The sequence below is a fragment of the Ciconia boyciana genome, chromosome 9 (assembly GCF_034638445.1).
Source record: "Ciconia boyciana chromosome 9, ASM3463844v1, whole genome shotgun sequence".
In the NCBI taxonomy this organism is placed as follows: Eukaryota; Metazoa; Chordata; class Aves; order Ciconiiformes; family Ciconiidae; genus Ciconia; species Ciconia boyciana.
Window position 1 is genome coordinate 37,010,199 of NC_132942.1, and position 15,662 is coordinate 37,025,860.

The 15,662-nt window shown below is 42.3% G+C and overlaps 1 protein-coding gene across 7 annotated transcripts in view; it reads left to right on the forward strand.

Annotated features, from left to right (window-relative positions):
• Positions 1-7,891: 7,891 nt before the first annotated feature.
• The window catches only part of CDH11 (cadherin 11), an 80,532-nt gene continuing 72,761 nt past the window's right edge, over positions 7,892-15,662 (forward strand). For all 7 annotated transcript variants that reach the window (XM_072871754.1, XM_072871756.1, XM_072871757.1 and 4 more), the window contains exon 1: positions 7,892-8,141. The gene's annotated coding sequence lies outside the window, so the exon portion shown is untranslated. The remainder of the gene's footprint in view (positions 8,142-15,662) is intronic.

A 15,662-nucleotide genomic window follows, 5' to 3' on the forward strand; every position in this document is an offset into this window, starting at 1 on the left:
TCCCATGTGTGGATGTTGCAAAGCTACGGGGCCTGATCTAAAGCTCACAGAAGTCAATTGCAAAGCCTTCTCCAACTTCTGTAGTCATTGGACATGCCCTGTTGAAGTCTCCCATCTCGTGTTCCTTCAGATGTAGAACCTGAATGTTTGCACTTATTTCTAATAGAAGCCTTAAGGACAGCATTTTTTTCTTAGAAGCTTGTTAGATTATCTATCTAGACACGAATTAAAGATATATATTTATCTGACCTTCCTGAAGTAAAGCCTATCATTTTCAAGCATGCCTCTCATCACGTCTCTGAGTGTGATTCATAACCCTTGGCCTACTTGTACATGGACCTAAGAATGCTATGCAATATTGGTTTTATGTTATTGGGAAATACAGGAAAAATATCACCAGGCTCTTTAAATAATTATCTGGACTCAAACAAAATTACACTTTATTATACATAGGATTTTTAAAAAAAATCTTTTGCTTAGCGATCAATGAAATTTTAAACCACGTGGCAGATTTATAGTAGAGCAGCGCCATTTCATTTTTCAACAAGTTTAATAACTGAGATTGTTTTTGTGTTTTGTGATTGATTATTGTGTGAATCATCTAATGTTTTTAGTTATGACTCATCTGACGAACTCCAAAGGCTAGTTATATTTTTATCTTCTGATAAAAGCAATATTAAAGAATTATAATCTTGTGGACTTTAAATAGTCAAGCAAACCTATATTTCTTTTTATAACTTTTTTACTCCAGCTCATTAGAGAAAAGTCGCTTAGTGTTTTTTTCAGTAGCAGGTAGATGTTAATGCAGTGATTGTACATCACTTGGTTTGGTATTATGTATGGCTTAAAGTAGAATTTATGGCTAAAGGTTTATAATTTTGTCATTATTTTGCTAGTCTATATACAACAGCTCAATTTATAATTGTTTACCGAACTCTTGCAGTCGAGATAGTGATTGATCTCCTGGATCTGTGCAACATGGTTATTCATATACTGATGTAAAAATGCCTTTGATTGTGGCCTTGTATGGACAGATAAGTAGCTACCAACTCATAGTACCTGGACTAGTATGGGGACATACACAAAAATCACAAATAACAATCTGAAATACTTGAGGCGCATGCTGGGCAAGATTGACTATCTCAAGCTGCGGGCATTAAATGAAGAAAGATCTTTGTGCTAGATAAGCATGACTGCCTGGTGTTCATCAGTACAGAAGGGTTAGCAGCTGAGATTACAGGAACATCATTCTCCTTTAAATCTTCTTGGGCACAGTTTGGGCTATTTGCAAACTGATGTTAGATATACCCAATATACATGTGAAGCGTATGTGTAGCAGAGCAGAAGTAAATCAAATGTGTATTCTTTAAACAAAACACAGGAAAATGGAAAAAAAATGCAAAATTGTGAAGACTTAATGTATTTTTTTTCTTAGGTTTTGGAAGCAGCATAATCATTAACTGTACAGCATATCCTGCACAAAATAAGTACAGTCAGAAATGGAATTAAAAGACATAATTATTACCAGTTATTTAGCTATGCTGAATCTTACTATCAAATGATGTGTGTAGAAGCCGTGCATGCTCTCTAGTAAGATGCAGTGATTTTTTTCAAACTTGTTTTCTAATAAAATAAATTATATAAGCTATAAGTTGAATACATTAGAGGAATATATTTGGAGGCTTCATCCTGCTTGACAGCCTATGCAGACAGTGCCATACACACAGATGTGTGTGCATGCACACATATATAAAAACACATTTCTTTCTTTTAATGTGCAGTGTCAGAAATAAATGAGTCTCAAGTTCCTAACTAAATAATACCTTGTCTAAATGAGAAATTTAATTTTCTGATCTGTATTTCTAAAAACCCATTAGCAAAAGACATTGATACATTAAAAAGTTTATGAGGTCTGTCTGACTCACCATTTAGGCCTTTTTTCCCCCTGAATTCTTTTGCGCTGTAATTTTTTGATACTAGGTTGGCACTGTAAATAGAGTCTATAGTTGTGGATCTACATTGGTCAGCAGACCCTTTGCATACAGCGTTTTTCAATTAATGTCCTTATGAAAACTATTCTCTGATAATCTACTTCAGTATTGTAAAAGCCACCCAGCTGGGGCTTGATCCATTGGGTCAAATCCATAACCCAAGGCAACCAAAAGGCTGTCTCAGTGCCTCTGGAGATTTCCCAGGCTTGAGGGAACCCTTCAGAACATAAAAGCTGACTAGTCCAGTCCTGCCTGGTCTTCAGTACATCACACTAGAGCTGAGGAAATGCAATGTTGGCCAGAATGCTGCTGCATCTTTACTTATCACAACAGTTTTTAAAACTGAATAAAATAGTCCCAAAAGATTCTAGGGACTGTATCAGGGTAAGATGGTCTCAAAGCTCAGTGACAGAAACGTCTAATTGTCCATACTCGGTACATGCCAAACCACTTCCTTGGATTTTATAAAACAAGGTAGCTCCCCTCATCAAAGTCTTAATAAAAACAGACCTAGCTTTAAAAGGTCTCTGAAAACTGGAGAAAAATAATATCCTATTCTGCTGTAGCCTAAATGAAATTGGACTCAATTCTGTTGCCTTTTATGGGTAGACAGGTACTTATTCTGCAGCCTGAGTCTGGCCACTTGGGTTTGTTTGAAGATGAGGATTTTAATCTTCATCGTGAAAACAAGTTAAAATGTGAAATGCTATCAAGGCCAGACTCCATTGGCAGATTAACGAGAAGAGCTTTGCTTCACTCTGGTATAGGAATGAGACCTTTTTTTGTAGTGAACAGGGAAAGGAGATAACCAAGCCCAAAAATATGGGTTCCTCCTTGATATCAGGTACATCAGTCCTGTATTTGAATGTACCACCCTGGGCACACCACTTGGAATACGTGATTCAAGATGTGGATTTATTACTGTAGCTAGTGCACTTACAAGAAGCTCCATGTGCACATCTGAAATCTAAAAAACAAAACCCCCCAAAACCCTGCATAGCACTGTTTATAAAATTGTAATATTTCCGTAGTTCAGTTTGTTTTTTACTGTAGTCCTCTTCCCACTTGAAAATTTCCTTTTCTCTCCAGGCTTCAATGCTTCAACTATAACCCACTGGTATAGCCAAAGAAAGATTTTTGCATTATGAACTTTGTGGAGATAGTTTCTGTATCAGTTGCTTTGTGTAGAATTTTTTTAACATCAGTGTTTTTTGCCTTTGTTTTAACCTTTCTCAAGTAAACACATGTTGTTATATTCTTATATTTCTGCAAGGAAGACATTTGTTATTGGAAAAAACAGCTTTAGATAGGAGATGCTTTGAGCTGTCCATTCTTCATTGTGTAAAAGCCTTGTTTCCTTGCCACAAGATGCACGCTTTTCTTATGTTATACTCTTTTTACACACTTGTCTTCTCACTCTGCTGGTATGGTGGCTTTAATTAGTTTTCCTTTTTTTTTTTGACTCATTAAGAACAATTTTTTCTCTCCTTTAATCTTGCTCACCCTTTACATTTTCACATAGGAATCAAATTTTGCTTTGTTTCATTAGCAAAATGACATTGAAATTGAAGGGCGTTTTGGGCAAAAACTTTGTTTAAACTATGTGGAATACCCTTTATTATAAATCTCTTCTTCTCTTTCACTGTCTCACTTGCTTCTTCCTAAAATCCCAGCTCCTGTGGATAGCAATATGCTGTTCATGTGCCTTTTAAATCTCTAATGCTTTCCAGGTGAGAAGAAAAGTGAAGGAAATTGCAGGTCTGTTAAAGGTAGCTGAGAAGGAAGAGAGTCTGTTGGAAGCCATGTGGGGAAAGGGCCTGTAGGGCCTGGAGAGAACAGGGTCAAAAGATGGAAAGAAGTTTCTTTCATACTTATTGCATAGATATGCCCAAGCTATTGAGTAAATGGGACACTGATAAATTCTTTTGAATTGCAAAAGGCTTTTTGGAGTTCAGTTTCTGAAGTTCACAGTTCAAGCTTTTTCATGCACCCTAATACAAATGTGCAACTTAAACTTACAATATACCATACCAGCTTATGCTTATTCTATGAACTCAGCCGCAATGTTTCCTAGAACAACGATTGAATTAGCAGAAGTGCATGTACCCCTCCAGATGCTTAGAAAACAAATCAGCTAGCTTATTTTCAAATGCTAAATGGGTTAACTTCCCAAGCAATGAGCAGCATTTTAACAAACTTCAGATTCTGTAAGCCCACAGTAGATAAAGAAACCTTTTTTAGGTTTCGCAGATTTGTTATCACAGATGTTCTTAACCTAAATAGATGGATATGCAAAAACAAATACTGTTTAAAATATGTATAAACTTCCTTTATTTATGTCTGACACTGATTTAATTCTGACACCAGGTTTCAAGCAGCTGTAAATGCTAACTCCAGACCTCACTGTACTCCCCTGCTGCTCTGCCATGACTTCCATGGCATCAGGATAGCTAAGGCCTGCTTTTTTGGTTTGCATCTAACCTTTTGTGAAGAGACGTGGCAACTGTAATTAGAAATATTTCCCACTAGTTAATCTGATGCTGTCCATGGAATTGAATTCAATTGGAATCAAATTCAATGGAATTTACATTAGCTTCAACATGCCATTCATAAAGTTACCATCTAGCCTAAGGCTTCATAGATGAAGAGTCACCAACCAGTAGAAACAGTCTGCAAAGGCAGAAATTTGCAGTAGCATATCCTTTTCCCCTTGACTTTGTGCATGGGAGGAATGGCAAGGTCTGACTTGGGCAGCCTATGAAAACTGCACGCTTCTCTTTTATGTGACCCACTGTCATTTCTTGTGCAAGGACTCCATACAGTAGTTCTCCTGAAATGATGGCAGGGTAGTTTGGAACTGCCTGAATGTAAACTGTAATGGTTAAAGGGAATATATACCAAATGTTGTCATTTATCAGCATCACATACTGATTTTGGTTTGACCACTTCTTATTTTCTCTATCTAACATAAAAAATAGGACTCATCTTATCTGACTTGTAGATGGTTGTAGGTAGGTTTCTAGTCTGAGCAAGTTGTTAACCCTTCAGTATACAGAGAGGCATCTCCAGCTAGCGGCCTGTCCCAGTTAGAGGGACTTCTTTTTGTTGACGTTAAATGAACTCTTACTATAGATAGCCTGTTAGATATTCAATTTTGAAATGGCTTAAGGTAGGTGAAATTAATTCCACAGTAGTTATTAATGTAATCAGACTTGGGACTTAGCCAGAGGTGCAAACATATAGATTTCAGCAGGAGTTTTGCTTTAATTTTGTTTGCAGATAAGAACCATCTATCTATAGATCCTATAGGAAGATGAACAAATGAGAGAAAAATAATAGCAGAATCTGATTAGTTTATGCTGAGATTTCAATGCAGAAGGAAGGGAGGAAACAAGCCACTCACCAGATCAGATGTTACAACACTCATTTGTTAACATGCCTCCTTGAATGGAATTAATGAAACCTTTCATTATAGATCAATACACTCTTTGACTAGAGAATATTATGGGTACCTATTGTATATGCTTAATTAGATTGAAATTGCTTTCACATTTCCTTTATATTCAAAAAAATCTTATCTCAGCAGTTTAAAAAAGGGAATTACAAAAGTCATCCCCTCCACCGTGCTGCTAAAGCCAGCAAGAGAAGGGAAAAAGGGAAGAAATCCTCAGCCAACTGCCCAGCTCTGGGCTTCAGCTTAGTGGCAATTTTGGCAGAGCTGCACTAAGTAGTACTAACTACAGTGTATCCATAAAGAAAACAAATGGTAATACTCACACTATCATCATAGGAGACTGATGGTGTCCATTAAAGGCAATAGGTTTGGACCGGGACTATACGGAACTATTTTGAGACATATTTCCCTTCCTGTCATATTTTCTGTCCAAAACCAATTTCTTGACAAAACTGTTCCAAATTAATGTGCATCACCCTCCTTCCTCAGCTACGCCTCCCCAAAAACATCCTTGAGTGATCCTTTACGTGTTTTATTTCTCGATGGCACTTTATTACTCCTTGAATTTTCTATCAAAAACCACTCCTAAAACTAGTTTTCTTAGCACCGCAGCCCTATTCCTATCAAAATAAAGCCCTTAGTACTTCAATACCAACTAATTAGCTGTCCTGTTACCTCATGCTTTCCGCTTAGCCCAGGGTGTTTCTGGGTTTGTTCCCTGTTTTCCCCTGTCTGTCCCAAGCTCTGACTTCTCCACACCAAGGCTGCTCCCCTCGATACTCGCCTGCACCGCGCTCGCCCAGCTGGGTCCCAGAGCGTGCTCCGGGTGTTGCGTCAGTGCTCCAGGCTGCCTCGCCCCGCGTTCGTCTCAGAGCCCTCCCGCCTGCGCCCTTCCACCTCATGGTACACGCAGGCCTTTCCCTGCTGCACTTGTGAACTCTCAATATCCCTCTGAAGCAAATTTTAGCCTTAATTCTCCAAGGCCCCAGCAGGCTCCTGCTTTTTCCCTGGGGCTGACATCAGGCAGGACTTGCTACTCCACCGTGCTAAGTTCAGTGTCCCTTGGCCTCCTTCGGATGCGTTGTTTATCAGCTTTCCTCCTTCCAAATTCTTTGTTTGTACAGTGGCAGCTTTTGTGCCAATTTTTTTTTTCTTTGCCTGGAGTTATTGGCAGAGCTAATTAACCACAGAATATAAAAGCCTTGTTCTCCGGGGCCGAGTGGTGTGGTCACAGAGCAGCGTGAGTGCTGCCTTGTGGCGTGGGGGATGAACAGTCGGATGGGTTGCCTGAGGATGGGCAGATTATCTTCACAAAGAGGTACCTAGTTATTTCCAACAGCAAAAGCAATCCTTATTCTTGAGGGGCTGCGCATTGCATCCTTCCTTGCTCTGCTCTGCGCTGCTCTGCAGCTACACAGATGGCACCGACTCCGCTGACAGCCACCTCAGAGTGCGCAGGTCTTGGCTACTATGAGGAAAGCTGGTGGGTGAGAGGGGACTTGCAGGCTCACATGTCCCTGTGTGGGCATGCCAGGAGGGGACTGCATGCTGCCTCTGGGTTTGGATGGGTACCTTGAGACGGGGCACTCCTCCCTGGGCTCATAGAGCTCAGCCCCACCTGGGAATTGTGCCTGGGGTTTTCACTTCAGGTGACGAAAACAGAGCGAGCGAGTGGCAGCCCTGGGTCAGGTGTGTCTGAGAAGGACAGGGTCCCCCCTCCACCTCCAGCGGGAGGGCAGCCTGCCTGGGCAGAGAGGCCTGGCCTCAGCCTCTGGCTCTGAGCTACGACAGACCAAGATTTTCCAAATCCAGAAATGCTTGGGGAACTTTTTCATTTTTTTCCTGGACGAATGTCTGCTCATGACAGGAAACATGACTGGATTCAGCATAAAATGCTTCTGCTGTTTGTCCAGCTCGGATGATTTCTCTGTCTGTGCTACGAGGTAGGGGGTAGCCCCCCAAGCAGGAGACCCCCAGTGGCAGTGGCTATGGCTGGCCACGCTCGGGGCTCTGGCGCGGGTTTCAGCCCACCCGCGGGGACGCCGCCGTGGGGTGGTCCTGGGCTGCCTGCAGAGGAGTGGCGACAGGGAAGGGACAGGGCATCCCTCCCCGCAGCCCGCCAGCACGGCAGGATGCGTGTCCCCGTCCCCCTCGCAGACGTGCGTGTGGGTGCCTGTGCGGCTGAGGGGGCGCGGAGCCGACCCGTGGGGTGGGGAGAGCGCACGCTACCCGTCCCCGGGGCTGGCTGGGCAGAGGGAGAGAGTGCCCTGCGCTCCTCACCCCGTCGCTTTGCTCTTCCAACCCCAACTTCTCGCCCGCAGGCATCAGAGGGCACTCAGGACGCGGAGCCCTGCAGGAGGGCTGGCTCTGGGGTCTGCTTTCCTCTCGGGGTGGGGGGAAGGGAGAAGAAAATAGCGAAGAAGCAACAGCCTCCAGCTTTTCCCTTCCTCTAATCTTGCTTCACTCCCCCTTGCTCCCTCTCCCTCCCTCTCCCCTTTCCTCTCCCCTTTCCCCTCCCTCCCTCTTTCTAATTCCTGCCACTAGCTCGGAGCCTCATTCAGCAGCCGCTGCCAGTGGAGTGTAATAGGCTGAAGATGCTGCCGTGTCTGCTCAGTGTCTAGTTGTGAATGGGACTTGCCTCCTCTCCCTCCTCCGGAGGTGGCCAAGGGAAGCAGCCAGCCCCGCTGGACCCGCAGGTAAGCGGCGGCCGCAGCCGCGCACCCCGGGGAGCCCCGGAAGCCGCGGGGAGCAGCGGGGCACCCGGCGCCGGAGTTGCCTTGGGTGAGCAGGGCGGCGGGGCGCAGGGCGCGCTGCTGCCCGGCGAGGAGGCGGCTTGGCGACGGGGAAGGGGACGGGGAAGGAAGGAGGGGGGCGGCTGGGGGAATGGTCGTCTCCTGTAGCTCAGAGCAAGAGGACCGAGCGGGAGGATGCGTGCCTGTGCGCCAGAAACTTGACAGCAGCGGCGGGGCTGGGGCGTGTGGCGGGGACAGGCAGGTGTGCCGCGGGGAGGGCGCGGGGTGCTGGCGAGCGGGGCCGGGGCCGGGGCCGGGGCCGGGGCCGCGCAGCGCCGGGCGAGGTGCGGGCTCTGCCGCAGCCCCGCGCGGAGGCGGCCGGCGGGCTCCCCGAAGGGGCGAGGTAGTCTGTCCAGAGGGAGGAGGGAAGGAAGGAAGGAAGGAAGGAAACACTGTGGCAAACGGTATTTTTTTTCCTTCAGCTCTTGCTCGGGGGGGCGGGGAGGCGGAGGGGGAGCGTTTGTCCGTTTTAAAATGTTCCTCCGGATCAGCAGATATTGGAAGCCCCGAACTGAAAATCTTTTACTCGCGCTGTAGCTCCCAGGCATGAAATGGATATGCAGAAATTATGAGTGCATGAAATGAAGGGTACTCTATCCAGAATAAAAAAGGGAAAGACTTTGATTTATATCTTTCGGGGTTGTTTTGTTTTTTTTTTTTTTAATTTGTGTTTCTTGCTGGCTTTCAAATGCATTACTATTCACAAGGTACCAAAATGGTATCTCTCTCTAATACGGGCTAGTCCAAAAAGCATTAGACTCTTGGGTGATACATGCATAAGCACATCCCTAAGAAAGGTAAAATAGATCAGGCTGCAGGTCCCCATAAATACCATTAACTTTTAGAATAAAAGTGCTTCCTGTGCAGTCCTTCGGGAGCACATATAGCAGTCTGACATCATGATACAAATGCCTTTACCTTCTATAGAAGTCCCCCTTTATTGTTTACTCTTTTAAATATTCATTTGGTGAGGAGAGAACCAGTATGTGCTAGGAGATCTTCTTTGTACCATTGCTACAAAGGACTGCGTGGCTGTGTAACACAGTATTTACCTACCAAGATATCTGTGACAAAGGAACCTCTTTAGCAAATGAGGTCACTAATTCAGAAACTGGCCCTTTATAAGGAGAATGCTCATTTCTTTTTACGTTCCAATGACTAGTAACTCCCTGGGAAAGACTTTCTTCCTGTTGATTGTGGTGGTGATACAATAAGAATTTCACAGGCTCTGCACCCCTCTATGAAGAAATGAAATATTTTTAATTATTTGATAATGAAACTGTTGAATGAGAAAAGCACTAACAGATTCAGAAGCAGGGAAGCACGCACTCAGACGTTACTGAATGTCCGTCTCTTTTCCCCCTCCCTTGCTCTTATGCTTGCTTCAGCATTTCCAAAGTCTGTGTGATTCTTCAGGTAAATACTTTGTTCTCTTTTTCTACACTGGCTAACGTATACCAATAAATAAATTTGCTTTCAGTGTAGAAGTTCTGCAACAATTAATCTGACATCTGCCTCAGGTCTGTCCACTGAGATTTGGAACACAAATCGATGATCGTACTCAATCCTTTGGATGATTTTATGTGGAGACATATATAGAAGTATATGGAAGTGGAATTGCAGATGTTTGCTTATGAACAGCATTTTCATAGCAGAGCGGCACGGTTCATGTTGCTGGGGAGATGGGCAGTAAGAACAGTGGGGAGATTGAGAGCAGAAGGTCTGGTTTGAGCTTCATACCTTAACACACAAAACATTTTTCTAGCATATTTCTTAGTCTACTACACTCTAGAAAACGGAAGTTTCTGACTGTACTTCTAAAGCAGTTCTCCTTCCTCTTGCAGGAGAACAACAAAATAAAGTTACAGAACTAAGAACAAGATCTTCAATAAAAGAATTGGAAATTCTTTGGGAAAATTACCTAAAAGACATCTTTCTCCTGCAGGCTCTTGTTCTTAGGCCCTGGAATAGGATTTTTTTTTTTTTTTTTTCCACCTCAGCTTTGCACTAGAGCATCAGAGAATGAGCATGGACAGAGAATGCTATTTATAGACTTCTCCACATCAGCTTTAACTTTGCTAAAATGTTAAGTGTTGCCTGTCCAAAAAAATCACTAAGAACTAGATTACTTTGTTACCAGAAATGCTGCTACAATAGGGTATGTCAAGAGATGAGATAAGTCATTGTGATTTATCATCAGCAGTTTCAGAAGGAAATGTGTATGGAAATGGTTGATTGAGAGACAGGACAATCAAATTAATTTTTCTTTTGCATAACAATATGGGGAAATGACAAAGATTAGAATGATTTCTGTGATTTATCTGATAAGATGCTTTATATATATCATGTGATTTCAGCTTCAATTAATACGCTATTCTGACAACATTTGACATATTTAATTTAGTGTAAGAAACATATGTGAAGTTCAGAGTTCCAGTAGACTGAGACTAACATTTTTGTTTTCTGCAAATGCTGTAACTAAGCAAAGCATAACTTGAGAAACAAATGTTTTATTGCTGAGATTTCCACAATATTCTTAGGAGTTATTTCTAGCTTAGACGTCACAGAAATGTAAAGTAATTTCAAACTTAAAACTAGTGTCTCCTCTTTTTGGTGAACCCCCTAAACCAATTTTGAATCCATTGTGTGAGCTGGATGTTTAGCGAAATATCTTCAGTGTGTGAGAAAGAGAGGTCTCATCTGGAATCAATTAATTTGAAACAGTTTAGCAACATACTTCCTAGACTTTTTTTGTGTCTGAGTTTTTCTACTAGCATTTTAAGCTAAAAATCTGTGTATAATTTCCTATGTTATACCCATTTTTTTTCTAAATGGCACTTCAGTTTTCATTGTCCCTTTGTTGGGGCCAACCCAAAGCTTAGAGAAATAAATGGAAAGATGGCCATTGATTTAAATGTAGTTTGGATCAGGCACTTTCTCCGTATGAACTGAGCGGACTTATTTTACACTTAAGTATTGTTGTTTTATGCCATATATATATATTAATTTTTTTTGCTTTATCTCTTACGAGTTAAGGAACCTTGTAGTCACGTACTTCTAAAACTCTTTTATAGTGTTTTAGGAGAAAAACGTAGTCCTGTGTTTGAGTTTTGATACTGAAGACGAGGATACTCTTAGGCTGTGAAATTACTGATTCATTTAAGTGCAAGCCTGCATATGCCGAATTATTAAACCCATTCATTTTCTTTTCCTGTGTAAGGACGGACTTTAAGGTCATTTAACTGTTACCGAAGGGCAGCGAATTTGCACGCGATACCCCCGGAGGAGAGGTTTTGCTCAAGGAGCCGGGGTTTGTGGAAGCCATTCTCCCGCTGCCGAGCCTTGCTCTCGCTCCGCCTCGCTCAACAGGTCGGCTGCAGGCGGCGGATGCGCGGCCGTGGGGGCACGGCTTCAGCAGCGGGACTCCCGCCGCCGGGCTCTCCGCAGCCCGGGGCTCGCTGGCTTCGGCGCGGCGGGGATCGGCGGGGCTGTGGGCGGCAGCGGGGAGCGGCGGGGCTGTGGGCGGCAGCGGGGAGCGGCGGGCGCGGCCGGGCCGGCACTAGAGGGCACTGATGCTCTTCGGTGCCTGGCCGCCGGCCCGTCTGCTTTTCAGGGCGCTATGAAAAGCCGTTTTGTTACCGCCGGCATTGCTGGCCCTCTCTGGGGAGACGGGATTCAATCGCGCTGTGGTTCGGGCTAATGCTCAGGCAGTTTGTCAGGATTAACATCTTTCTAGTCGGTGGATCGCGTTACCTTCGGCGTCGTATCGCCACCTCGGCGCTCGCTACAAAGTTTTGGAACGTGTGGCTTCAGATTGTCCGAAGAGTGCCGCGGCTGGAGTCGAGGTGTGAAATAAACAGCTCAGCCCTCTCAGCGGCAGTGGTTTTTAAGGGGTTTGCTATCTCTCTCTTCCTTTTTCAAAGACGGTGTCAGTTCCTGCTATGCCAAGACAAGGAGTTTGAAGACAAAAAATGATATGGCCAAACAAAACCTATGTCTTTCAAAAGTATTGTCATGCTTGAGAGATCTTATAGAGACATCCTTGATAGAAAAAAGACATATTAGGCCAAATTGGTCTAATTTTACCCCTACGCATCTAGGTCAGTGGAGCTTACAACTGAAGCACTGGGAAAAGTAGGTTGGTCCAAATTGTTTCCGTATATCCTGTAGTGCCTTGGAATATGAAAGAAATCATTACAACCCATCATTGTAAATGCTGACCAAAAAGGACATACATGACTATGGATTTTAAACAGTTGCAGGCTTGGAAGGAGTCTCATTTCCACCTGCCCTCTTCTGATCTTCCCTAGACATCCACTTTGGGGTATTGCTTAAGGCAGGATTCTGGGCTGCACAGATCTTTGATTTGATTCATAGACCAATCAAATTCCTCTGTATAAGAAATAGATACTGTAAGTAACAGAGTGCAGAATTTTATAATATTGTATTATATCCACTTGGGCAGATACGCAGCCAGAGAAGCCAATGTGTCTAATAGAAATTGTTGTCTACAACTTTGATGCCAAAAATGGGCAACACAATGCCATAATAGTTGTACAGTTTTCTGTCAATCACCTGATTTAGGATATTAATTAAGAGTTATCTTAGAGTTACAACTCGGTGAGAGAGTTAGTAGCTATTGCACTGGAAAATGAGCACCACTTTGCTGAGGAGCACGGTGTTGCAAAGAGCAGTCTGAGATCTGTTCACTGCCCATCCTCTGTGCTCCAAGGCAGGGAACATCCCTTAAGCTCTTAGATGCACTCAAGGTAGGTGGAAAAATTAGAGCTGCCAGTCATGTTCAAGGCCCTCCAGAGAACATTACGCATGGCTGGGACATGTGCCTTGCAAGCCAGCAGGAATTTGGAGACAAATATCTGGAGCAGCCAGCCCCCCTGCTGAGCAGTGCCCTTGGGGAAGGTGACATTATGGTTAATTTTGCCTGACAAAAGCATAAGGCCTTCTTCCATAACTGCTTGGGTGGTGCGGTGGCTTTCAGGCATCCCAATCCCACTGAGCTCTGCTGGCTCCATGAGCCATAATTTAGGTCTTCAATTTTAAAGTGCTGGCTTAAGCAAATTCTAAGAGGTTTTTGTGTTTTTTCTCCAAAGTTTGGCAATGAGTAAGAGCCCTCTCCCTTCTGAATCAGCAAGAGTTCATCAGAATTCTTCATTGTAATGCAATGGCAGGCAGAGTTGGAGTGGTAGAAATCAATGTAAATGGATTAAAAGAAAAGGCCCAAGTAACTGAATATAAAAGAGTACCCAGGATTTTCTAGAGTGATTGATGAACAATGCAGCAATAGGTTTCCAAATATAATTCATTATTATAATGATGATTTAATAGTTCATCAACAGACAGACTGTAGCCACATTATAGATAAACTAGCATAAAATGCAGTTGTGAATCACGAACTATTATAAAGTAGACAAAATTGAACAGAACTTCGATACATGAACATAAGCTGTAGGAAGTACCTATCTAGACAGTAATTACACTTAAGCTTTCATTTAATTGTGTTGGTACCGTCTGACACTGTTCCAGTGAACTCCCAATGCTGCTGTGGAGACACAGGCCCACACAGGCAAAGACTGGAGTGATGAGCAGAAGGAGTTGTAGTCAATAACCCTTTAAAATACAATTCGCAGCATTTCCATGTTTCTGAGCTTCACAGCACCAAGCATTTAGCTCCCTTATCTTTGTACGGTGCAACTAGTGCAAGTTTTCTTGCCCTACCAGCATGCATCAGTGCTACCCCATAGCTTGAAAAGAGCCTGGCTTAGATGGCTGTGCACAGGTTTGTTCCTTGCTTCTATCTTCACACTAGCAAGTGGGATAGGGATTAAATTTATGGTGCACTCTCCACCATTTCTTTTCACGTGAGCTCCTAATCACACAGAGTCTATGCTAGCTTGGTAAATGAGAATGTTCCTTAACTTGATGTCAATCCCATTGAAGAGCTGCTTCTTCTGCACTGCATTTCAGTACTCTTCATTTTGTGCAGAGCAATCATCAGATATTCCATGTGAAAGTATTACATCTAAGGTTAAGCTGGTGCCATAGAAACTCTAGTTCAACATAATTTTTATCCCAGTGAAACTGCTGATATATATTTTTAAATAAAATAAAACTTCAGAAACATATTAATTGGTCTCAGTGGTTAAGTTAAATAGTTAAATACATGCATACATATCATTCTGCCAAGGATAAGTCATTAGTTCAGTATAAACCAGAAATGATAGCTCTATTTGAATCAGGAGACTAAACCCTATTTCCATTAATGCTAACTGTTTTATTAATACATGCATGTGTCGGCATTAAGTCATAAATTTAAATGGTCTGTCCCTTCTTGATTTAAAGTAATTATCTCAAAGATCTTGGCTGCTGAATGAATAACTGCGTTACTCTTTTCATCTTTTATCAACTAATTTTTTTTTTTTTTTTTTTGCATGTAGACATTGTAAGGCAAACAAAAGAAATAGAGTTTGTGCAAAGTTGGCTGGCATATGAACCAAAAATAAATGTATTTTCATTACCAGAGCAGAATATCTGTAACTATACCAGTCCCCAGACAAGGATTCTCAGACCTTTTCAGAGTTATATAGTCATATAACATTATGTATCTGCCTACATCTTATGTGTACTTTATGCATATTTATGTATATTTTCATTTATATGGGTAAAATTAATTTTTGTGTGTTACTGGAAAATTTTAATTGAAGCAACAGGTAAAAAGTACAACCTTTAAATTGTTTGAGAGAAGTCACTTTCAAAAAGTTTACACCTAATTTTTGGAAAGAATAATTTAATTTTATCTGAGAGAAATCCTGAGGTAAATACAGGACTTTGAGTAGCATTTACCAAATTAAAAACTGGTCTCATTAGCACTAGAGAACACACGTGAAATTTTAGGATTAAATCTTGTCCTTTTCGGAGCAGTGCTTCCGACAGGCAGTCTTCCCTTTTAGCTGACTTGACTACATATAGATGTAGTTAGGTATTTCTAGGTATCAGTTCATTTTAGATCACTATTCAAGACAAGATTTTAGTGCGTTTCTTCATTACAGGGTACTTTCTAGTCAGGGCAGAAATGGGTGTAAGCTTTTTCTGTGGAATGGCCAATATTAAAACAGTTGAATGCTGCCAGGTTAATTCAATATGTACAGCACAGCAATCAAAACCTCCAGTTTCATATTGCATGTAACCTTCGCTATTTAACCACAGAGATTACCAAACTGATGTAACTGAAGAATCGCTCAAACATTTATCCAATGCACGCAGTGAACAGATATTTTTAAGGATAACTTCTCCTTCCCATTCTCTTTCAGCATATTTTTCTTGCAATTGAAATTCCAGTGAAGACCTTCAATATTTCACATTAGTGAAAGTTACTATTCATTCACAGTTTCAAACCCAATTTCTCCC